The sequence below is a fragment of the Typopeltis vanoorti genome, chromosome 2, assembly GCF_054136105.1.
Source record: "Typopeltis vanoorti isolate ZY-2024b chromosome 2, IOZ_Tvanoo_1.0, whole genome shotgun sequence".
In the NCBI taxonomy this organism is placed as follows: domain Eukaryota; kingdom Metazoa; phylum Arthropoda; class Arachnida; order Uropygi; family Thelyphonidae; genus Typopeltis; species Typopeltis vanoorti.
Genome location: NC_143550.1, coordinates 64,487,036 through 64,511,121, shown reverse-complemented (window position 1 = coordinate 64,511,121; position 24,086 = coordinate 64,487,036).

Below are 24,086 nucleotides of genomic sequence, written 5' to 3'. Positions count from 1 at the left end.
GTGATAAATGGATACACGTTTATTCAATAATATATTAATAATCACTGTAACAAAAATAAAAGGAAAGAGATCAATGTTGCAAATCCTGAAACAATGAAAAACGTAGTTCTTTCTAGAACAGAGAGTTGAAAAACCATTGTTGTGTTTCCCAGTGTAAAAGACAATTACACACTGTTGTATGTTTCCCAATGTAGTCGTAATAGACAATTGAAAACATTGTTGTGTGTTAACAATATAATAATTACAGACAATTGAAAACATTGTTGTATGTTCCCAATAATAATGAAAAACTGTTGTATGTTTCCCAGTGTAACAGCTAACTGAGAAATTTGGTGTAAATTTATTACCGAATCTTGTTAGTTACTAAAACAGGATTCCTAATAATAGCTTAGGAACAGTAAAAACGTACCTATTTCCTCCTACGTGCTCTGAATAAATTGTTCCGAACAAAAGTACCTGTGAGGTCAAATCCATGTTAATTTTCTTGTCTCTTAAAGCATCTTGTGGTTTGTTAATTACGAACACTAAGTGTTGCGGTTTTTGAGGTCAAATGTGTCCTTCGGTTGCAATATGAAACTTGTATCAAAGGCAGCAAACTTCCTGTGTCAGAGCCGAGGGTTTAATGCTTTACCCTGAGGAGTGTGTGTAGTGACAATTAATCTCCGCCGAATGTGGTCAGGTGTGGCAAGACTGTCTTGACCAAAATGACGTTTGAAAGGAAAGATAGTGTAGAATTAATGACGGTTTTTTTTTTCTGAAAATTACAGGCCACAGTTCATTTTATGCCATAATTGAAACATTCTACGTTTCACGTGATCATAGCATCCCCCCCCCCCCGTCCTTTAAGGCATGCTTTAATAAAGGTATGATTAATAGATTTAATTGATTATCAAAGCAGTATTTTGATGTTTAAAAGAAGTTACACCGTCACGAAAAGCACACAAAAATATGGGTGGTCTGGCTTTGCACTCTTGGCTATTTACATAATACGCAGTTCCATGTAATAGCAGAATCCTTTAGATCTATTGGATAGTTCCGGTCGCTTGAAGACCGCTTTAATGCCTCCTCTCGAACTCTGCCAACAAACTTATTATCTAAAGAGCGTATCCAAAGTGATGGATGACAGTCAACAACTTTATTACAAGAAGTGTTGGAGTTCGTTTTTGGTCATATGTAAGGCGGATGCTCATCTTATTCTAATCATTTCTCGCGACTGCGATCGTATAGTGATTCTATCATACACGCCTCAGATAAACACGAGGAGCATTCAAAAATTTACAATTTTTATAATAATTACCAACACATTTTTAAAATTATAAATTTAGACTTTATAAAAAATTATGTAATAAATATTGTAACATTAATTAGAAAATTGGAATTAAATCAGTCATTGAAGTGTTGTAAAAAGAAAAACCAGAATAAGTCCTATGACTAAAAATTGTATGGGGATGTGAAAGGTTTCGGAGCTGCTGCATACGGGAATGAAAAAGGGAAACTCTTATATCTCCTTTATTGATGTTAAACTAGAAGAACTGAAGAAGAGAGAGACAGATCATATTTACCCTTATTTTATTATTATTATTTTTTTTACATATACTAAGATTAACATATACATAAGGGAGATTCTCAATCGGTATAGACGCCCTTTGATTGGAAAGACCTGGGTTCGAATCGCGTCTAGGATACGAAGAACCTCTTTCAAGGATTTTCAACTGAAGGTGAGTTGATCAGTCCCATACGGTGGTGGTAAGGTTCTTCCTCCTGGTAACACGGATTTTCCATCCAGCAAAACAGGCAGATCGGCCAGAGGAACACACGCAATTTACAGACAGTAGGGGAATAAGGATTAACCGCCCAATTCAATCGGATCTAGCTTCGAAAGTGTGCATAATTTACGCCTAAGCTTAAAGAGGATGGAAGGACCCTTAAAGAAAATAGGGATGGGCGAGATCGGACGGACTGTTGCCCAATGATTGTCCCGCTCTTTCTCAATCTGCTTCTCTCCGAAATTTTCATCTGCGAGGTCTTTTAGTAAGGAAAAGTGGAAGAGTATTTCTTCCCGTTTAAATGACATCCAGTCCTTTATTTATTTATTTATTTTTAAAATTAGAAACAGTAATAAAATATCAAGATGTACGACAGCACTTTCGGCAAAGAAGAAAGAATTACTAAGTTAACCGAGCACTCAATTTCCGTGATTGTCGTATTCAATTACTGCATGGAGAACTCCACTTTGGCGGACGCCCTTCCTCCATTATATAACACTGAAAAAGCGCATTCATGGCTAAAAGTAACTTCGAACATAAAATGTTCGTTAACTTTTTTTTTTTTTGAGAGGAACTCGAGGCAAAAACTGTAATGGACTTCTTTTAGATCCTTCACGTGATTTCTTTGGAACTCTGAAATAAAAATCGTTCGCTTTAAAAAAAAAAATTTTTTTTGCAGGCGGCTCTTTCTATAACCCATCTCTTTCTCCCCCTCCCCAGACTTTGTGAAGTCACATCATATGAATATTTTCATCTGGAATGTCATTTTGAAAATTGACAGAGTGTAGCACTACAGACGGCAGCATTGGGAACTATCTTTATATTATATTATAGCTCACCACATGTGATTTGTTTTTGCTTCATTGTTACAATCATACTTCCACTTGTTAGTATTTGTAATCGCAAAAGTGACCGAAATGTCGCTAAGCAAACAATTAAGAAAATAAATAAAAAAAACTTGAAAATATAATTTTTTTTAGTTTAATTAGCACGTCACTGGATGGCGTGCTAATTAAACTAAACGATATTGAAATGCGTGTGTTCTTCTGTCCGGTTTGTCTGTTTGTTAAACATATTGTGATGTTTATTCACTAAATATATTTCTAACTGTAAAAATGGTTAGAAATACCATCAGATAAACTGAATTCGTGTATGAATCGCAAAATGAGACAGCTTCACAGATCTTCGAAACTACAAAATCCTTACGTACCCCCCCCCCCCCCCACTAAGGTTTCACGTTATTGCTGCAATAGCGGCCAGTGTGATTTGGTTGGAGCAGACATAATTGTTTTTAAAAGAAAGCGAGAAATGCAATTTGTTTTTTTGGAACATTACCAGCTATAAAAATTCATTCGCGAATCAAAACACATCTGAGGATTTCTATGGAATAATATCACGCGGTGTATTAAAATGAATAATGAAAGCCAACGAACCATTTTTCTATTTTAAATAATGTTTGCAAAGCATCCTGTGTTAGTTCTCGCAAATATTTTGTCTTCTACTGTACAGGTTGCTCTGAAAACGGTTCTGGATGGAGGCAACTGAGTTAGAATCTCACCTAGAACGCAAGGAATCTTTATAGCCGACCTCGTACGATGTGGGAAGGGTTTTAAATCGCAAAAATATCTGGTTACCTCCACCCCGTTCTGAACACCGACTAAACAACAGGACACATCCTATTGGTAAATGTAATACATCCTTCTGACAGTATTAAGGAGATATTAAACAGTCTCAGTCCCTTTGCGATGACGCTGCCGTCGCGAAAGCATTCTGAGGTTTAATTTTATGCTGATTTTGATCACATCAGAAGACCAACACTTCGAGGGTAGCCCAAACTTCAAAGCCATCTTTAATCCGCAAAATTCTGCATACCATCCTTGTTCAGAAAAACCAGCTTCTCATCAAATATTAAGTGTCTGTAAAACGAACTGTTTTTCAAGTACTTATGCGAACATATTCTTCTGTTTCGTTAGTCTTAGCGCAGTGAGATATTATCCCATTTCTTTATCAGTATGCAAATTTTGTCTTAAACCGAGATGGATAAATCTCCACTCCTGTGTTTAATGTACAGTGAAAAGTGCTGTCGATCGTTGGTGTGATTCTGAGCTGTCTGTCATCACGTGCATTTGTGGCTGTCAGAGCGCCTGCCTGCAGATATATTCAGATCACGGCTCGAGGGAAATGGGGAAATATTCAACAGCCGGACAACACTGGGTATCCCCAAGTGCCTTTCTCTGATCCCTCTCTTAGTCATCATTGTGCAATCTGCTTTTTTTTTTTTTTTCCTTTCTTCATTTCCTACACTTTTTAATGAGTTAACTACTAATTAAGCGAAATAACTATGTATTAATACTGATTTTTCTTTATTTTTATTTTTAACTTTTCTGATTTATTTTAGAGTCTGAAAAAGAAGGAGACATTGTTTGGTTTCTAGTTATTCTGGCATTCATTTTATCTTTGTTGATTTAATTTTTAGCTGATCGCACTTTGTGAACTTCGCCACTTTTTATCATCGGTGTTTTTAACAATACGATAATCTTGTTGCCACTTTTATCTGTATGTGTGCATGCGTGTATGAGAGAGAGAGAGAGAGAGAGAGAGAGCTGCCTACGTTAGCCACATTCCAGACCATTCGCAAGAGGGAAATTCATCTCTTGCGTTAGTTTGCATTGCTGCATCTGTATCATGCAAACTTAGGGAACGAACGCACACACACACACACAGTGTTTTCTAACTACTTCCGACTGCCGTAATTGCGGCGGCGGCTTCGTATAACTGAAACATTAATGACGTCTCCGGAGGATTTTGCTCTTTTAATTTCTGTTTTCTCCGTCAGCGAGGACTCTCAATCGCACTTTCATGTACTCAGAGAGCTGGTAAGTAGTACCTTCTGTGTGTGTGTGTGTGTGTGTGTGTGTATGATGCATTAAGATATCGCTCGCGCACACACACGCACGCACGAGTCCCCCAGTGGGAATAACAGAGTACTCTTTGGCTGAAACCAGAGCGACACATCCCGCAGCCCTGCTGACGCATAGTATTTCGCGTGTTTCGATGAGCGTGACACAGACATCACCTACAGCGCTAATGGACGCTAGTGGAAGCGATAGCTACAGAAAAGTTGACGCGATTTGCCCCTCTGTCTCTCTCTCTCTCTCTCTCTCTCTCTCTCGCGCGCGCGCCAGCGCTACGACCCGCCATGAAAATCTGATTGTCTAGAGCGGTCAGTGGTTACCGAACCGTGCATCTTGTTGCTCACGCCGAAAAAGAACGAGAGAGAGAGAGAGAGAGAGAGAGAGAGAGAGAAAGAAGGGGGTCATTTAACAAATCACGCGCCTTTTCTAGGCCCGCCGGCACGGAATGACACAAGCTCATTCTCGTAAAGCCCGAAAGGCGCGCTATCAAGCAGTATTATCGGACGAGGAGTAAGGAGAACGATGATAAGGTTGTCTGCCTCTGAAGCCTCCTATCTTTCTCTACAATACCTCCTTTCAGCAGGAACCCCGAGCGCGTGCTCTCGGCACAAAGAACAAATGACCTGTCGATAGATGGGTGCAACAGATAAAACCTGCGATTGAGTCCCCGCCTAGTCGCTGTTCCGACTGAACTATTCTTGCCATTTCGTTTGCCTTCCATCTCGACCGTGTGTGTGTGTGTGTGTTGTTAAATGCGTTTTCTTCCTGCTAGGATTAGGTTTCAATGTAAGGACAATTTACCGAGTCTCGTCTGTCGTATCCTGTTTTATGATGTATAGTGTGCCCTCCCCCGGAACTGATCCCTGTGATCCCCCATTGAATACAGCAGAAATATTAAATTATTATCTGTTCGAAAACCAACTTGCGGAATGAGTGAACGCCGTAATAAACATAAAACCTCCTCTAGGAAATGAGTTATTTGTTTCAAGCCTATCCAAGCGCAAACCTGGATTGGTTTTTATTAAACTTAACGGGCGCACCCTTTAATTATAAATGAAATTTATTATTTCAGCTGTCTCACTCCCCTCTTCTCTGTGATTATGTCCCGAAGAGCCATCGCTAGTTGAATTCGGATATATCGTAATATAAACTATTACATTCTGTTGTTTAGTATAATTTTGTAGGGAAAAAATCATGACCAAAGAATTAAAAATAACCGCTGAGTACAAAAATCTCACAAAACATATTTAATTTTAATTTTTTTAAATTAAATTTTTATAAGGTTCTTTGTGTATTTGCATGTTTTATATCTATAAATATCCAGAATAATACCTTGAAAGTAGGGCAAAAATTAATTAACAAATAATTGAGTTTTTGAAATAATTAACGACGTTGCGTTACTTTCTGTTTACATTCTAAAAACAAGGTATACATTGTTTTAAATGTAAATATCCTTAAAATTAATTATTTTCATTAAAAATGCTAATTGTGTTGATTGTTATGTATTAACACAGTGTCATTTATTAATAAATTTCATTTTTATCTAATCCTGTTAAATGTTTCATTGTGGACAGACTAAGTATTACTTCATTCTTTTCATTAGTTATCTTTCACATATATTTCTCTATGTATATGATAAAATTAATCTAAATTTATCCGTGTTTTTCTGCTTAACAATTTGACGGAAATGACGTCATGTACACAACTACACGCAAGTTATACAGTTTTTTGCTGTAATCTGTTTTATTTTTATTAGAAATAATAATGTAATTTATACATTTATTTTAAAACAGTATTTTATATTAGAAAAGTTTGAGGTTTTTAAAAATAAATTGAAAATATTGCTCAAACCTTAAAATATTTTTCATAGAAGTATTATAATAATTAAATTAAAGAAATATAATATTTATCTCTTTTCTACGATCCTTAGTCACCAAGTTTTTCCTAAAGACGTCCACACATCCCAACGATTTGGTTCAACAAGCTACAGCATACGATCCAACGGACATATTCAAATATAGAAGACCAAAAGCTATATTGGCCTCCTTTAGTGATGCATAATCTCCATGCCCAATCAGGGCGAGCATTCTGCTCATAAATTTTACCTTCACTGTAACCACAATAGATAGCGGGGAATATGAAAAGCATCTTGCTTCACCCCTAAAGTCATAAATGTCAATTGTCAATAATATTTATTGAGAGAGAGGCGGATATGCGGTGATTAATACCCTTGGAGGGTAATGGATGGCAATGCTGTAGCCAATGAAGTCCAAACTGAGGCTCGGCAATTGCTGTTACCCTCCTGCCATGATCAGAGCTTTAATAGCTCAATAACACCTTATTCCTACACTGTCCTCTACAGTTAACGGGGAAGATGAAAAGCATTCTTGCTTCCCCCTTTAAGCCAGTCCTTATAAGGACTATAAGATATAAGATATATAAGGACTATAAGATATAAGATATATTTAAGTATTACATTGTAATCTGTTAGTACTGACTTCAATTAAAAAAAAAAAAATCAATGTTGGATTGTTCTGTCCTTCATCCAAAAATATATATTGTAAGGCGCACTACTTCTTATTACATCTTTGCTTTATGGAATTAAGTTTCGTTAAGTAAGTCAAAACTTTGATGGATATTTATAAAAAAAAATCGGTTACACCTGCCAGGATAAGGAATAAGGTAATCTCAGACTTTTTATGGCGATAAATATAACTTGAACGAGCTTATATATCTACCCTAGCGATAATAAATATTGAATCAAAGGAGATGAACGATTTTTGCGACAGAGGAGCCCATGAAACTTGGAGTACTTCTAGACCGCTCACCATTGGATGAGGACCTCCTTCTTAAAAATATGGAACTTTATCTCGGACACACCAGATTTCAATTTTAACTGGTATTCTGATTGGCTGCATGTCGTCACGCAAGTCGCCCGTCAAATTCCTTGATGTAGCGGTCTCCTAGCAACGCGAACAGGCCAAGGGGGAAATGAATACCTAAGAACAGCATCATCTGTAGAATCTACGTGCAAGAAGCCTTTTATCTATGCATTTTTCGTGATGAAGTATTTACATAAGTGGTTTGGAGTTCCCAAAAGGAAGTTTAGGGGGTTCATTTTAGCATAGGTCACTTTGGCAGCTTTCTCAAGGTAGTTTTGTATCTTAACATGTAAGGAAAACAAAGTATGCTAATAAACTACATGGTAGAAGTTTTTTTTCCTTCTTTTTTTATGACTAGAACAACAACTACGCAAAGGTCGGTCACAGACGACCCGTTTTATGTTCCTTACCGTGAGGAGATTTATGGACATACGTGTAATAATAGCCACCCTTGCAAACTGTGAGAAAGAACACGATTCAACCTCCTTCTTCTTCTTACCCCTATGCACGCAACTCTGATTTTTGGATGGTGTGTGAATTTCTACATATGTCACCGCAGTGTTTGTTGCATTCCTCTTTTAAAAATGTGCTGGAGAAGCTTCCACCTCATCGTCCACTCTCTTTTATAATATTCGATATTAGTAATCCCAAGTTCGTTTAATATCGATCTAGTGAAGAGCAATCACTATCATTACTGCTGTGCACAAACTACATGTTTGTTTCACTTCAGTTAACACTGCGCATGTTCCCAATTTGTTTTAATTTTTCTATTCGTTTGCCTTTGCCTAATCAAATGCAATATATAATAATAAAAATAAAACATATAATATATTAAAAAAATACTTTGCTAATTATTTCCAATTACTACGGATAAGTTTATCTAAATTCACGATTGAATATTTGTGTCAAGAGGTAACTTGAAATGAAAAACTACTGTGGAAATAGTGAATCAGCCTTTAGTTATATTTTATCAACACTGCAGATCGTTGCTCTGATGACTGGCAGACAGATGTTCGGTCAATGTTATAAATATTGTTATTCCACATCATATTGCTTTTATGCAGTCATTTCAGATACGGGAATAGAATGTATCCCTCAGTTCTAGTGACGAAAATTAAAACTCTCTCTGTCACGCACGCACACACGGACAGAGTACAAAATATTGATGCATTATAAGCTGTCAAAAGACCACCCATAGATAATGTTGTTGCCAACAGAGCCTTGCCTGAGCGCACATCTAATTCATGAGGACGGGTAGAGCTTGGGCGTCTCCTGAGGCTAAGGTACAGAAATGTTGGGCAAGTAATAAACACTTCACACGTTCCTAATTAACTGTCCGTCACAAGGGGGAGCTGCGTGTCATTCCAACGTTTCAACCGTCACTAACATGTCGGTGGTGTCTTGCTCCTGAGGACACTTTCTCTGAGAGCTTGTCACAAGCGTTGACTGGCCGACAACCGTACGCTTAACGACGGAAAGGAAGTGGCAGAGCGAGAGAGAGAGAGGAAGCGCGCGCGGGGGGGGGTTCTGAATTAGACTCTCGCAAGCGGGGCTAGGGCCTGTGGTGACGGCGTTTCCATGTAGTTCATTAATAAATAAGGACTTGTGCCGGTGACGAACAGACGACTTCTCCATCCTTCGTTACGAGTAGAACTGTTTCAATAAGCCCGAACCAACCGCATTCGAGTGTCGGCGGTGCCCAGGCGGCCCGTCGACTGCTCGCTCAGGGATTACTGCGCTTGTGTGCGTGTGTGTCTAATAATTATATAGCTACGATTGCTGGGTTCGGGTATTTCGCACTGGCATCGCCCGGCCGCATTGGGATATTATGAAATTTTTAGTTCTGGTAATAGAATCGGAACCGCGCTGATACGGAGACAGAAATTGAAAGATCGTGTAGCGCTTCGCCTTAGCCGTGTTGATTTCGTTTACTGCTAGCGGGCGAGCCTACCTTAACCACCTCGACTGAAGCGAAAGATAGACTGCCAACTTGCGCGTTCGATTCCCGTGAGTATTGCGTCTCTTCCTCCCCCTAAGCACGCGACGATATGCGGTGGCCAACTTACGCTTTCTCTCCCCCCCCCCCCCCCCCCCCAGCCTTCCATTTGATCCCGAAATATTTGTAAGGCGCATTTTTGCGTCTTATATATTTTGATAAGACGTTTTCTACACCTGCAGCTGCTAGTGGGTGATGAGTTACTTTCTTCGCTTGAATTCCGTAATAACAGAAGTGAAAAACCACCACCACATGATTTGATACTCGCTACGTAATGATGCAAACGGTGGCTTTTAGTGAGTGTCGACATTATGATGGCAGGCGGATCTGGTTTACGAAAAATTATTGGCGTTTCGTCAAGCTCTAAATAAATGAGAAAAGGAAAAAAAAAAAAAAAGATGACGTTGCCTCGACTGGGTTCACTGTGGGAAATGAATACGAGGTGTAATGTGTGTGTGTGTCACATTTTTAAGGAATATGGAATATGTTCAGTTAGGATGACACGAGTGGTTTGTTAGTATTAGTTTCTGCTATTATTACTTGACTTTTGTTACGCGTACAACACACACACACACACACACACACACACACACACACACACACACACACACACACACACACACACACACACACACACACACACACACACACAATAGATGAGAGAAAGAAATGAGTTGTTTTGCTCTTTAAGGTTTGTAGTGAAAGAAAGAGGCAAATAACACCGTGTTTAATTGTTATACTTGCTAGAATATTTTAAGTGCTTTTGCAATTGGATCCTTATCAAATCGGAATTTCTCTGATTCCTATTTTTTTTCTGCATCCTATGACCAAGAATTTTTACCCAGTTCATGTCGAAAAAAATCTGCAGAGCATTTATGTAGGACTAGTTCTAAGAGCATATAATTCGCCCGTGGCACCGAAGTTTGTTACGCATGTATAAATATCACCACCAAAAGTGAGCAATATACAGTTCTCCTGCCGTCATTCTCTTCCGTGGTGTGGTCAACTATGCTCTTCCACTCACTGTTGGCCTTTGATCATGACTCATGTACCTTTTTTTTTTCTTTTTTTTTAGTGTAATACGACATATAATATCTCATCACGCGTTAACTCCTGTAGTCTTCACCATGCAAGTGTTAGCCATGGTGAAGACTACAGGAGTTAACGTGTACCAACAATTATACCCTATTTCAAGTCAATGAAATCTCTTAGCAGTCATCATATATGTGAATATCACTCGGAGCAGCCTGCTTTTATGTATTCAAAGACTACAGAAAGATATCCAGTTGCTTGCCTATGTAAGCTACTAGATATCTTTCTCTTCATCTCTAAAAAAACACTGTTTTCGGGGAACACGTGACCTGATCAGACAAATAGCACACAGGAATGTAAAATATTACCAGCAGGTAATGAAAACGGGAGGAAACAGCGAAACAATAATCTATTACAAAAACTGTAATACGTAACTTTATTTTTAAGTTATTATATTAGGCAAGAGTTCCGAGAGGATCCAGGAGCTGTTAGAATTATTCTCCTATATATTGGAATATGTATTATCGGGAACCAAATTACAATAAATAATATAAATATTTTAAGATATCGGTTATGTTCAATTAGAGCATACGTCATTCGAATTATTGGATTCCGTCATTGGTTTTCCTGGATGTCTGAGTCTGCTGTGGATCATTTTGGCCAAATTTCAATTAAAATTACTAATTAATCCTTTTCAGATTTGTCTGAATTGTTTCAACAACAAAAAGACATTTAAGTAGTTTTATTTATCAAAACTACCTCAATGGGTAAACCATATTTAATTTGATTCTCGAAACTCGTTTTTCTAATCAAATTAAACTAACATTAAAAAAAAAAAATTGGGAAACAAATGACAGCAAATATAGCTTAATGACTTGCACCATACTACCGTATAAGTTCAGAGATCACATAATTATCTGAACATTTAAAGTGCCGTATGAGAGAGAAAGGTTGGGCTAGCACTACATAATCTTCAAATTTCGTGTAGTTTTTTTTTTTTTTTACTTTGAGGGCGGGTTTCTTCTGAATGGATTTTTTCAAACTTCCCTTATAATTGCCAACTACAAATTTAAAAATTAATGTAATGATCTTTTAGATTGACTTCAAAGGCATAATGTACATCACATAGTGTGCAACTTAGTAATTTAGGTACATACAGAGAATAATGATATTAATAACACGTTTAAATAATTAAGCAGAGCTCCCCAACGAACGAGAAATGTCTAATAATGAATCATTAAAAAAAAAACAACAACGGAGACCTTCACTTCCTACTGTTATAACTTTCAATTGTTGTATGAGGAAAAGAATTTTTTTTTTTTAAATGATCTAAGTGGTATCGTTTTAGTATGAACACAATTTTCATATGGGATAATGTCCGATTCAGATAATTCGAACAGTCTTGCTACTTTGACTTTGACATTGTTTTCCTTTGCAAGGATGGCTCAGTTCTTGAATAAATGACAGTCGAGGAAGTTGTAGACGTTTTTCATTCTAACAGATTAATGCTATATTTGTAAAAGTGGAAAGTTTATATCCCTCTACAGGATGAGATAAACCTACCGACGAACACAACGCTTCTTTGCCTGAGTTTCTATGACTTTAACTCTAAATAGTCTCCACGCGATCATTAAGCTAATAGATGCAAATGAAGTGAATATTGACAACAGTCAACTTAATTAAATCATGTGGATTTTTTTCTGTGTTTGCCGACATGGAATGTTCTTTGGAATGAAAGGTTTCAGTGCTGTGAAGGCGAATTTGTATTCCTCAATGCGTTGCATATACCTCTATGAGAGAGGATGGGCTGTTTAGCAACTTCGTAATTTCATCCGCTTTAAGAGCGTTATATTTAGGTAATTCAATCAAATACATGCTAGGTGGTCCACGTTACTAAACCAACGATCTACGCAACTCTATCGTGCTAAATGGAAACTGTGTTAGGAAAGGCTAGCATCTTCAAAATAGGAATGGATATCCCTTCCGTGAAGAAGTTTTCTTGCAGTTTCTCTTCCTTGTCCTCAATATAAGTGTGAAGAATGTCACGAAGAAGAACTCGATTCTTAATTCAGAAAGAGCAGATGCACCTGACGTAGAAATTCATGACTAAAACTCACATGCAAGCATTATTAGGAAGTTCAAAATACCATCAGAGGGCGCTAATCAATTGGTAATACTCTTGGTAATAATAAACTGTTGGCACAATTTAACTTCATTGTTGTTATCTATCCCAGTATGCTGGCCAGACGATTAGTTGATATTGTAGAAAACTAATTATTTATTTGTTTTTATTTTACTTTTCATGTCTTAATCTTGTTTTCATGCACAAAAAACCACGTGATATTCTAGGTGTTCATTTGCTGCGCAGAAAACAATGGAATTTTAAGTATAAAAGGGGGAAAATGTTAGTCTTTCAAAACAAAGTAACGAAAACAGGTAAGCTTAAAAGTATATTTTAATGCGATTTTAATTAAAATTCAGGGAAAAACTCCATAAAGATCAATAATTCTTATAATACTGTTAAAACATGGCTTCGCTTGTAATGATTTGACTTGTGTAATGGATAACATTTATACTTTAATCCGACCTCGCTAATCAGAAAATAACATCCCTTGCTTGAAAAAAAAACAAAAAAAAAAAAAACCCTACAATGAGCAAAATTGTGTGGAAAAATACATCAAATTAGGAACCTTCAACGAACCTAAGTTGCTTTAAAAATGTAAGAATCGGAGCAGACCATATTCCAATGTTCACCACAAGTCGTCAACATTCACACTAAGGAAGGGAAACAGTGACTGACCCTTTTTATACTAAAATAATCTGTTCAAATTTTCGTACGGATCTCAGACATCAAAGTTCAGTAAAATTTCCAACTAGAAGAACGAGATTATTATTTGTTTGTACGAATGATATCACGCATTTTTCAAAACTCACCTAGAGTCAATAGAATCCAAAGCGAAACATTATTAGTAAACATTTGAACATTATGAATGATTTAAAAAATGATAAAAAAAATTCCGAGAAATCTGAGTGGTTATAGTTCATCACGAAGTTCTATAAAGTAGAAAATGAAACTGGTTGAATGGATAAAGTACCAAGAAAATTTCATTCTGAAGAAGAAAGAAAAACTTTTACCCACTCTAGGACTACACGACTAAATCATCGTTAAGAAACATTCTAAAATCAATGGCTCCCAAGAAAGGTCGAGAAATGCGAAGGAACTTTGCTGCCCTACGGCGGTCAGCGAATTCCTGGAACGTAGTTAATGGATACTGTTTTATACATAACACACACACACACACACACACACACACACACACACGAAATCTACTCCACTAAAAACTAATTTCTAAAGGAAAAGATCTCCATTCCGATTGTACGCTAATGACTGACGATGGCAAGAATGCGCTGAGGTATTTTTAGCGTTGAAAATTGGGTTCACAAAATTCAAGAAAACATCGGGAAAATGGCCAGAAGAAAATATCACGAGGCACTTCTTAAGAGAAAGGAAGACAAATGAGCAATGACTTTTGGTTATTTTGATGTCGTCTGCAAATGGGTATTAAAAGTCGACCATTCTTCAGTAGAAGTATGAAGTGGTAATAAGTGCCTCGTAAGGATTTGTTTACACTTAGGAATAAAATTGTGGTTTAAGTCTGTGATGCAAGCGGCTATCCAAAGTTTTCTTTCTTTTTTTTCTTTTTTCTTTTTTTGATTTGATTTGTGAAGGAAATATGTGGAGAATTCTGAGGTGTATGCATTGAAGAAAACATACCATAAAATGTTTATAACGACTATTCAACCTATTTGTTAGTTTTTTAAACCATTTAAAATCTTTGTTTTTCACAGCTTAGAACCGAAAAAAAAGTATTATTAAAAAGTGAGGATAGTACTTCAATAAACATAACATAATAATTTTATGTTATTCAATATTTTGCATTTTTTTAAATGACAAAGCTGTCCACCAAATTATGATCTTTAATAAGTCGCGGCAACTTTACTAACTGCAATTAAGATTTGTGTATTTTAAAAAAAGGAACGGAAATCGATCTTTTTCTATTATAACGAGGTTCAAGTCGAAAAATCTTTGGCAACATTTTTTTATTTGATATATTACAGTGATTTATTAAAATTCAAAATATGTAAATAAAAAGTAAATATAATTAATGTTATCACGATTATACTCGGTAGGTGGCAACACTTGTGCCGTTGTTACCACGTTTCAAACGATGTTTTCCTCGAAGAAAGGAATACGTGTTGAGTGGGAAGATGAACTAGCCAATGAGCAGTTCGCATATGGACGGACCATAAAGGTCTGAGAGATAAGGAACTTCAGATCGACATGCAAATGCTTTTCTTGTATGTGCTGCAATCTAAGATTAACTTGTTTTATATCCCCGCCACACACAAGGTAGGTTTGTTTCAACAGCAGCAATAAGGATCATCAGTGACAAAAAATGTTTCCATTCGGGTTTGCCCGGATGGAGTTTATGGCCGTTTTCCTTAAAAAAAAAAAAAAAAAAAAAAAAAAAAAAAAACTAAGATGCAACCTTTCATTTGTATGTTCTGAAATGTTCATAAGTTCATAATATTAAAACACTTCAAATAAAATTATCGGCAAAGATTTTTCGATTTATCCAAATGTGTATAACGAATGTGTGGATGACAAAATCATAGGTCCTGAAATATTTCCTGAAATTAACAGTTACTGCTAAATGCTTGCTGAAATTCAATTTTGACACAGCAAATACTTGAATGACGCAAATGGTGTTTTGTTTCAGTAGGGCACCCTTCTAAAATAGTTAAATTTCCCAACATTAAGTTGTTGAGGCAAATAAAGAAACACCACACGAAACTCAATGTACAAAGTGGTATTCTCTTTTATTAATCGGGAAAGGCTACATTTACAGTTTGAGAGCACAATAGCTTCCATCGATTCCTGGTAATTATAAAGTATCCATTCTTGTCTTAACAAGATATAAAAATGTCTCAAAGCAGGAAACAACACCTTTCACAATACAACTTTCCATAACCGAGGATCGTCATCTTTTTTTTTTTTTTAACTCTCTTTCTTTCTCGTAATCAATAACAGTTGAAATAAAGTCCAAGAGAAAAAGATTTTCGAAGCAAGTAAAGGAAATACAAGTAAGACAACACATCTCAATGAGACGAATGCAGAGAAACAATCAATTTATTCCTCCGCATCTTGTTAACAAACTAGAATTTTTTTCTTGCAGTGATGAACACCAATCGCATTCCATTTAATATTTTTAAAACTTGAGAAACTCTAGGAGCCAGAATATCACGCGTGGGCACTGTTAAGGACCTCTTGTCTAGTGTCGATGATAAAATAAGAAGAATTGCAAATGCAATCTGTGAAAATTCGTCCAGTAGGAACACACAATGATGTGGATGTCTCTACCTCTAGAGTGCTGGAGCTGCAACTATCCCGCTGTAGATTATGTGTTGCTAAGGCATTGCGGAATAGGCTACTGTTGTTACGTCAACACTTTTCCTTTAAGTACAGACAGTACAATATCCTTCGGAAAGTAGTCGCAGGGGTGCACTGATGACACAACTCTTTTTTTAAACCGGATTATGAAAGATTATCATCACAGTGAATATCTTGCCTCATCACATGCTGCAAGTGAAAGATGAAGTCGCTCCAAGTAACTGTACATCGGAGAAGATCATGGTGAGTGTGTTTTTATAGATTTATCGCAAACTTTTAACTGTGAAAGACGTATAATAGGGAACTACATAATCTTTCCCACCCCAACTGCCATGAAAGAAAGAAACAACACACTTCCCTACAGTATAAGCGTTTAAATGTAGCACTAAACGACACAGCACATGCACACACGCACGCACACAAAAATGGGGAATATTTACATTGAATGACTTTTGGCGGTTGAAGTGGACTGCATTTTGCCACCAGAATCCTTCGAGTGCACATCTAAAGTTCTTCTCTCTTTCTGTCTTTGTGTGTTGTGTGTCTTATTTCTTTGTTTTGTAGGATGCAGGACACACAGTTAGTGATGGTCTGTACGAAGAACATCTGTGTCGCCAGCAATTTTTGCAGGGGGTGGGGGAGAATTGACGACCCCGAGTAATGACAGTTTATGATCGTCTTCGCTGATGCTGAGCTTTATCCCAAGAGGGAGGTTGCAGCAGTGGTCACTTTCTTTGCCTCCCTCGTCCCGCTCTTTGATCACGTGGTCTGGACTGCTCGGTAGACTGGGAGCACTACAGTCACTCGGGGTGAGGTCGCTGCTGCTCTGGTAAGAGGCCTCCAGCGGACTATCGACGCGGATCAGAAATCCCACGGGCTGAGTAACCGAATACTGGGGGGCGTCTCCTTCCCCTTGTTTGTTTCGCATTTCCTTGTCGGCCAAAATGTTTTCGATGCTGAATGGACTCAGCTTGTGTGCCGAAGCAGATTGCAGGAGACTCGCCGTGACTTTGCTCCGCTGGCTGAAAGAAGGAGTTTTAGACCTGTCAATGTTCCGGATCGACATCTCACTTTCCTGCCCCAGTTTGTTTACGTCATTAGGATTGATGGCGTGATGTTCGTCATCGTCGTGGATCGTTTGGTTTATTATGTCGATCACGTCGAATCCCATCGTTTCCAGCAATTCGAATATTTCGCTGCCGACTAGATCTTTGGGTTCCTTGTGAGGGTTCACTAATCGTAGTTCGGAGACCGTCTGACAGATGGCCTCCGTCAGGCTGGCGATGTTCACTCCTGGTTTGATCTTTGCTTGTTGTAACCTCCTCACCTGTCGTTCTAACTGTTTTCGAAGTTTCTTCTCTTTTCTGTCTTTTTCCCGCCGTTCGATTTCGTCGGGAGGGATGGGATCCCCGCTGCAGGTCTGAGGATGGGCATTGTGAGCTGGCCTGCCGGGTCCTTTCTTCGTGTTTTCTTTCTTCCTCCATTTTGCTCGCCGATTCTGGAACCACACCTGAAGAAAGAAAGAAAGAAAACACGATAGTTGAAACATGATTCCAATTAGCAAATACACAAACCCAATAATGATCTTTACAAGAGTTCGACATAATTCTACAAATCTACCGTAAAAAAAGAAAGAAGACAATTTTACTGGTTTTAATTTATAACTTTCAACCGATTTCGAATATTTAATACAAATATTTCAACCTAATACCGTAGATTCAGCGACAATTATTTATTTATTTAAACCTAAACGGGGAAAAAAATTAGAATTATAAATAAATCAAATCATGATAAAATGCTATCCCATATCACTATTCGCTGATGTTCGCATAGTCGCTCAAAGAGCAATTTATGCATTACAGTACATTTATAAGCATGAGGACCACAAAATATTAGTAAAAACTAAAACGGTGGTTATATCAATGGAAAATAATCCACACACAAAAAAAATGATCACACTCGTAATGCTTGACGCATCTTCCCGTTTCCCTTGATTTTCATATTTGATACTAGATGGAGACAAAAATCATCCGTTCTGCAAATAATTGCATAAAGGTAATTATTTGAAGGACAATTATGCAGACATTAAACAGTAAAACTAAAAATAACCATAATATATCTGGAATCACAGCGCCTTCGTAAAGAACTATTTGCAGAAACACATAAAAAGCAATTTCGCTGCGTGTAGATAGAGCGAGCATATAAATATGACATTAGTAGTGTTTATTGATGTTCAAAGATTTAAATTTGAATTTTTAATGATTGCATTCATAAAATATCAGTATGACACAGTAATCATTATTAGTATGATAACTTGCATACGAAACCAATTGATGAAATCTGGAGTCACGCACGATTCAGTGCTCGAACCTATCCTGTTTGTAATGCATATTAACGATGCGTGTTAGTACAACTTATTTAAGTAAAATGATACGGTTTGCTGACATTAATTTATACAACATGAACCTTGAAGCTTTAGAAAATCGCATTAAACATAATATCACGAAACTATTAAGTGGTTTAGCAATCATGGAATTAAAAGCATGCATTTCGGTTTATATGGAAAAGAGTCGTGTTGGTTATTCCAAGTGCAACAATTTCACTATCCAATTTCTGTTTCAGATTTGGTATTCTAATAAAAAGAAAACTAATAGAAGGAAACTGAATCACTTTAATGAGAATACATACCAACAAAATACCACGTGATTCAACTCCAAGATTGCCCTTGAGAAAAACAATCGTACATTCTCATGTCCCCTTTAGCATCCTCTTCCTCTAACAAAAGTTAATTATGTCATCACTTCCTTGTAATTCACCAATAACATCGTTAACTTTTTTTTTTTCATTTTTTTTTTACTGCCTCGTTTTTGAATAATATAAAATTGCATTGGATCCAAGGAAGTGATACTTTATAGATGGCGCTTATTGGCACTAATTATTACATTCCATTGACTGTATTAATAATTATATCTGCTGCGATATTTGATCAAATAATTGACCTATTTAGAATTTCAACCAGTCTTTAAACGAATCAGTCCAATATATTTCTGCAATTTTTTTTTAAAAAATTGAATTTGATTGTTTATAAATAGGACTTAAGTATTTAATGCTGAAATTCAACTTAAGCATCATGAAAAAATAAAAATAAATAAATAAAACGACGTTTTTCTTAGCTTCACCATTTCTGCCTTTAGCTTTTTATAAGCATTTCGATTTCTTAAAATGAGATAAGCACAGTATTACAGGACTTACTGAGCAAATAAATATTTGAAAAGCTGTAGTGAACTCAAAAATCTCCAGTGTTTACAAAGTGCTAACGGATATCTGTGGTGTTAAAAGGCAATTGCTGATAGATATTCCAAGTTTTTTACCCTGTTTTTTTTTTTTTTTTACAGGAATACTAAGTGCCTTTATCGTCTTGGGGTATCAAAACAAAATCAGGGCCAGTAGCTTCTCTTAATAAACTAATGTCAGAGTGTTTCTGAATGCTTTTACCGATATTTTAAAATAGAATATCTCTGGTATACACAGAGTCGTTTTTCTAAACCAAAACGCTTCGTGTACGTAGGCCTGTTTTCGCTATTTAGAATCTACCTTTTTATTTTAAACTATTACATTCTTCATCGCTATATATTTATTGAACTTAGATAAGTAGCTCTATTTCTAGTACTTAATCTAATGCTCTTTCTAAGTTTCAACCAAATTGTGTTATTTACTTTACAGCAAATTCCTTTTTAGCAACCTTCACTCCGGGATGAGATGCGTATTCCCATTTGTATTACCCGACAGTTATTCTACTGTAGGCATACTGTGATGTATAACATTAGTAATTCGTTCGCAATAGGCTGCTAATAGCAGAGAGGAGAGATGCAATCTCAGTAAATCTTGACTCAACTACTACTCTCTAATTTATCTAAACAAGTATGTTTTAAAAAGCTTTCAATGCTATGAAAAATAGTGCCATATTGAACTCAGCGACAGAAAAAATAAGGTTTGTGAGTTCAAATTTTGTCAAATATTATTTTAGTTTAAATGTGCAGTACTAAAGAAAGATGATGTAGTAGCTCTGGAGTTAACTAATATAAGCCACGCGATCGATTTGCTTACACTTTACAATAAGCAATGAAATAGAGAGATATATAATGCTCAAAGTAAATTAATATCTCCATTGGTTTCTGGATTTCATAGAATGTCGGATTTGTACGCAATGATTCGTGTTCAAGATTGCAAATCTTAGGTAGAAGACAGTTATAATTCAATATAGCGAAGTTTAAAATTATTTATGTGTGCTGAGTACAGTCAGAACCAACCGACAACAGTTGTACATCCATTGCCATGAGGGACTCATCATTGCGTGATAAGTGGAGTCCACTCAATACCAGTTTCGCTAACTTTCCCTACTTTCACACCACTCGCCACCTGTGCCACGTTGCTATTTATCTTTGGAGGGGTTTCCATGACAACCATCATGCTAACAAATACTCACAGAGCACGCACGAAATGTAAAGAAAGAATGCGTTTCGTTTTGGATGTGGTTGGTGGTGTTGTTGGTGGTGGTGGTGGTACAGACTTCGGAGAGAATATTTTTGGGAGGGAGGGGGGGAAGTAGGGTGGAAAGGGAACAGCGTAGATGAGAACATCCTGTGCTAGCACATATGATAGATAGACGGTGCGTGAGGAAGGGGGTGTCAAAGACCATGTTTACGCTGTCCCCACTTGATCAGCCACCTCTTCAGTAGGGACAGTGGAGGCAGTGGTGAACTCCAAGTAATTAACCAGGCCTAGGAAATTAATATGATTGATCACTCCAGCAGAAGGGGCGGGGACCCGCTACTCCGAATGGAGATGTCATGGGTAACGATGTCGATATTTTCGCGGGGAGCGAACGGCGAAGGCTGATGCTATCCCGCACGCAAGGTGAGAGTACTGCGTGTGAGTCGACACCTCAGTGTATGGGATGCACGCACTGTCTTCCCGACCCCTGTTTCATTCTCTTTACCTCTCTCTCCGCTTTACATCTCTTTGCTTCTCCTTATGTCTCTTGCAACACTGACAGATAACCGAATGGACAGAAGGATAAAAGAAAATTATTATCCGCATTGTAATAGCTTGTTCTCTTATAACTTAGTTGTCAATTAACTTTCAACATTTTTTTCAATCGGATGTTGTTTATCGAGTTTTATTGTCGACGGATGATTTCCACATAAGGAATTTTTGTGTTTTCTTATTCTGACTATCGGAGGTTCCTATTATTCTATTGTTCACCTGCTCATCTCGCAAACGAATTATTCTACTACATATGATGTCGATATCTGTTAATCTTGATGCAGAATCCGACACGGACCTTTAAAATCACACACATTTGAAACACTCACTACAGACTTAAAGGTAAAACCTCGCCCAGAAAACGAATGCACGCTGAAGATGTTGGATGAACAAATAAGTTTTCTAGAAAATAATGGTATCACGAGTTGACAGTTTTGGGTTAAAAAAAAAAGATCGTATGAATGAATGGTTCAAGCTTAAACAATTTTAGACAAATGGAACAGCGTAAATGATACGGCGTAAATTTAGAGGATGCTATTAAATGATAATTTGTTCAGAACTTCCTTTGCATTTAAAAATAAAAAAAGAAACGAAGTAAAGATGCCATTTTTAAATTGAAGAAAATCTCCCCCCCCCCTGGAATTCGTAATGCGGTGTGTCACCTTGAATATGTTTTCATATTCATTACTAGTGATGTTAAAAGAAACTGAACCCTTTATAGATCGGTCCCATCCGTTTTGTATTTCGTCCTTCTCTTAAAACAACTTGACGGATTTTGGTGAAATTTGTCACTGAGAGTTACTTAATATAAAATTCACTTTTGATTCAGACGAGGACAATGTGATCTCCATTTTACATCACAGGCCAGCCTATTCTATTTCCTTTTATTTGTATTTCATTTCAATTTGAAAAATGTCATTATATATTTATTTTGTTTAATTCCTTTATTATTTCTTTCCGAAACCTTTTTAATATTCACTTAGTAATAATCTGAGAACTGCTCTCGAAGTTGCAAACAGAAATATACGTTCTTAAAAAAATTAAATGGACATTAAATGTCAGAAAAATCAGAGCATTTGGAATGGTGTTTCACGGGAAAAAAATTACACGTATTAACAGTACAGGTTTTAAAATGCCAAACTATATTAATGTCCACAAAGTAACAAAAAAAATGTTATGACCTCCAGAGATGGTTTAAATGCTCTTCTTTTAAAACTAAAGTGGGATTCCTGTCAGCGATTCCTCCATCCTTCCAGTGATTGTGTTTTATTTCTTCAAACACAGTCAATGAAAGCATCGGTCGTGCCGAACAGCGAATGTGACATACAGAATCGAACTTTGTATTGTTCGATGCCAAATGTTTTTTTTTTAATTTATTTTTTATTTTCGTGCCGATATCACCATCAAGCCCAAAGCACCTAACTGTTTGCACAGAGGCAGACAGAAAAGATAATGTAATTCAAGATGGTCCATGATGAATAGTCTAATTAAAAATGCATCACATCCCTCCGGCCCATTTGGTTAACCTCACGCAACAAGTAATAAATAGGAAGTAAAAGAGCTTCATTTATTCCGGCACTCCGAGAGAGAGAGAGAGAGAGAGAGAGAGAGAGAGAGAGAGAGAGAGAGAGAGAGAGATGGTTGGATCGCTATTTCTGTAGCTGCACGAATTGTGAAGTATCCAGCTTAGCTAAGATCGGATGGATTAATCAAAGAAACAGCAAATAAACTAAGAAGAAAAGAAGGAATATTTAAAGAAATAGATAATGCGAGAGAGAGAGAGAGAGAGAGAACAGAAAAGGAAATGCTGCACATAATTATCAAGTTCACGGCAAATAGAAGAGAGCAGCTAAGACGAGCTCGTCTGAGAGTGAAATGGATGTTGATTGGATACTTTCCACAACGCCTTTTTTAGACGCTGCAGAAGCCAACTTTTTATTTGAAAATCTTATAAAAGAAGTAAGTTAGATTGCTAATATGTTATTAGACAGTCCATCACAAACAAATTTACAAAATGAAGCGAGGAAGATTCTGTTATTTTCTATTTTATTTTTTATAATCAGCTCAGTCCTCCCAGTGGTTTGCATATAAAGTATTCCATGCCATTATTCGCCTTTCTTTACCTATTAAACTGAGCAACTCGACAGCCAAGTAACCTGATTCTTATAAGCTTAATGTTTAGTAATGATAATCCTGGCAATGAGTGTTTTCTGGCTGGTTTGTCCGTTCTTTTGCTGAAGGAAATTGCAATTTGTTTTTCTTCCACTCACGTGAAAGTCAGTCCAAAAACTGGACTGACTTTCGCGTGAGTGGAAGAAAAAAAAATCTAAGACTCCACACACTAAACGAACACAAGAGCAAGGAAATTAAGAAAAGAAAAAGGGATAACAAAATTTATTTGGAATAATAATAATAATAATAATAATAAAATGTTTTATAAGATCAAGGATTAGTTGTTGTTTTTTCTGATCTTTTCAAATACCAAAGTAATCACAACCTTCCTAATAGAATATACACATTAGGATGACGAACTGTAGCAGAAAATGCATCATTTAAACCTTGAAATATCCCTTATAATCAGTATCGAGTTGCAATTAAATGTGTCTTTCAAAATAAAACTGAATGGCCGGAGTCCAACATTCTTTCTTTCCTAATGTTGCATTTTTTCGCGATTTACGAAACTCGATTTCCACAGATGCTAGACCGCGTATTCTGTCTCATTCAGTACTTGACCAGAATCATGAGCAATTTTGTTTTGCTAATCTTCTGTAGGCAGTGCTTTAGTTGAGAAAATATCCACAACCCCAAATTCAAATCACATTCTCCTGATGTGGATTAATGACATAATATTAATGAAAACATTTGATTCAAAGCCAGACAAATTTCTCAGTTTCTTCCAAATTATTATTATTTGAATGAAAGGAAATTGTAGACCAAAAGAAGTTGCAGGAAATTGAATCATTTGAACCATCAATTTTAGGAGCTGGAGACTATCGA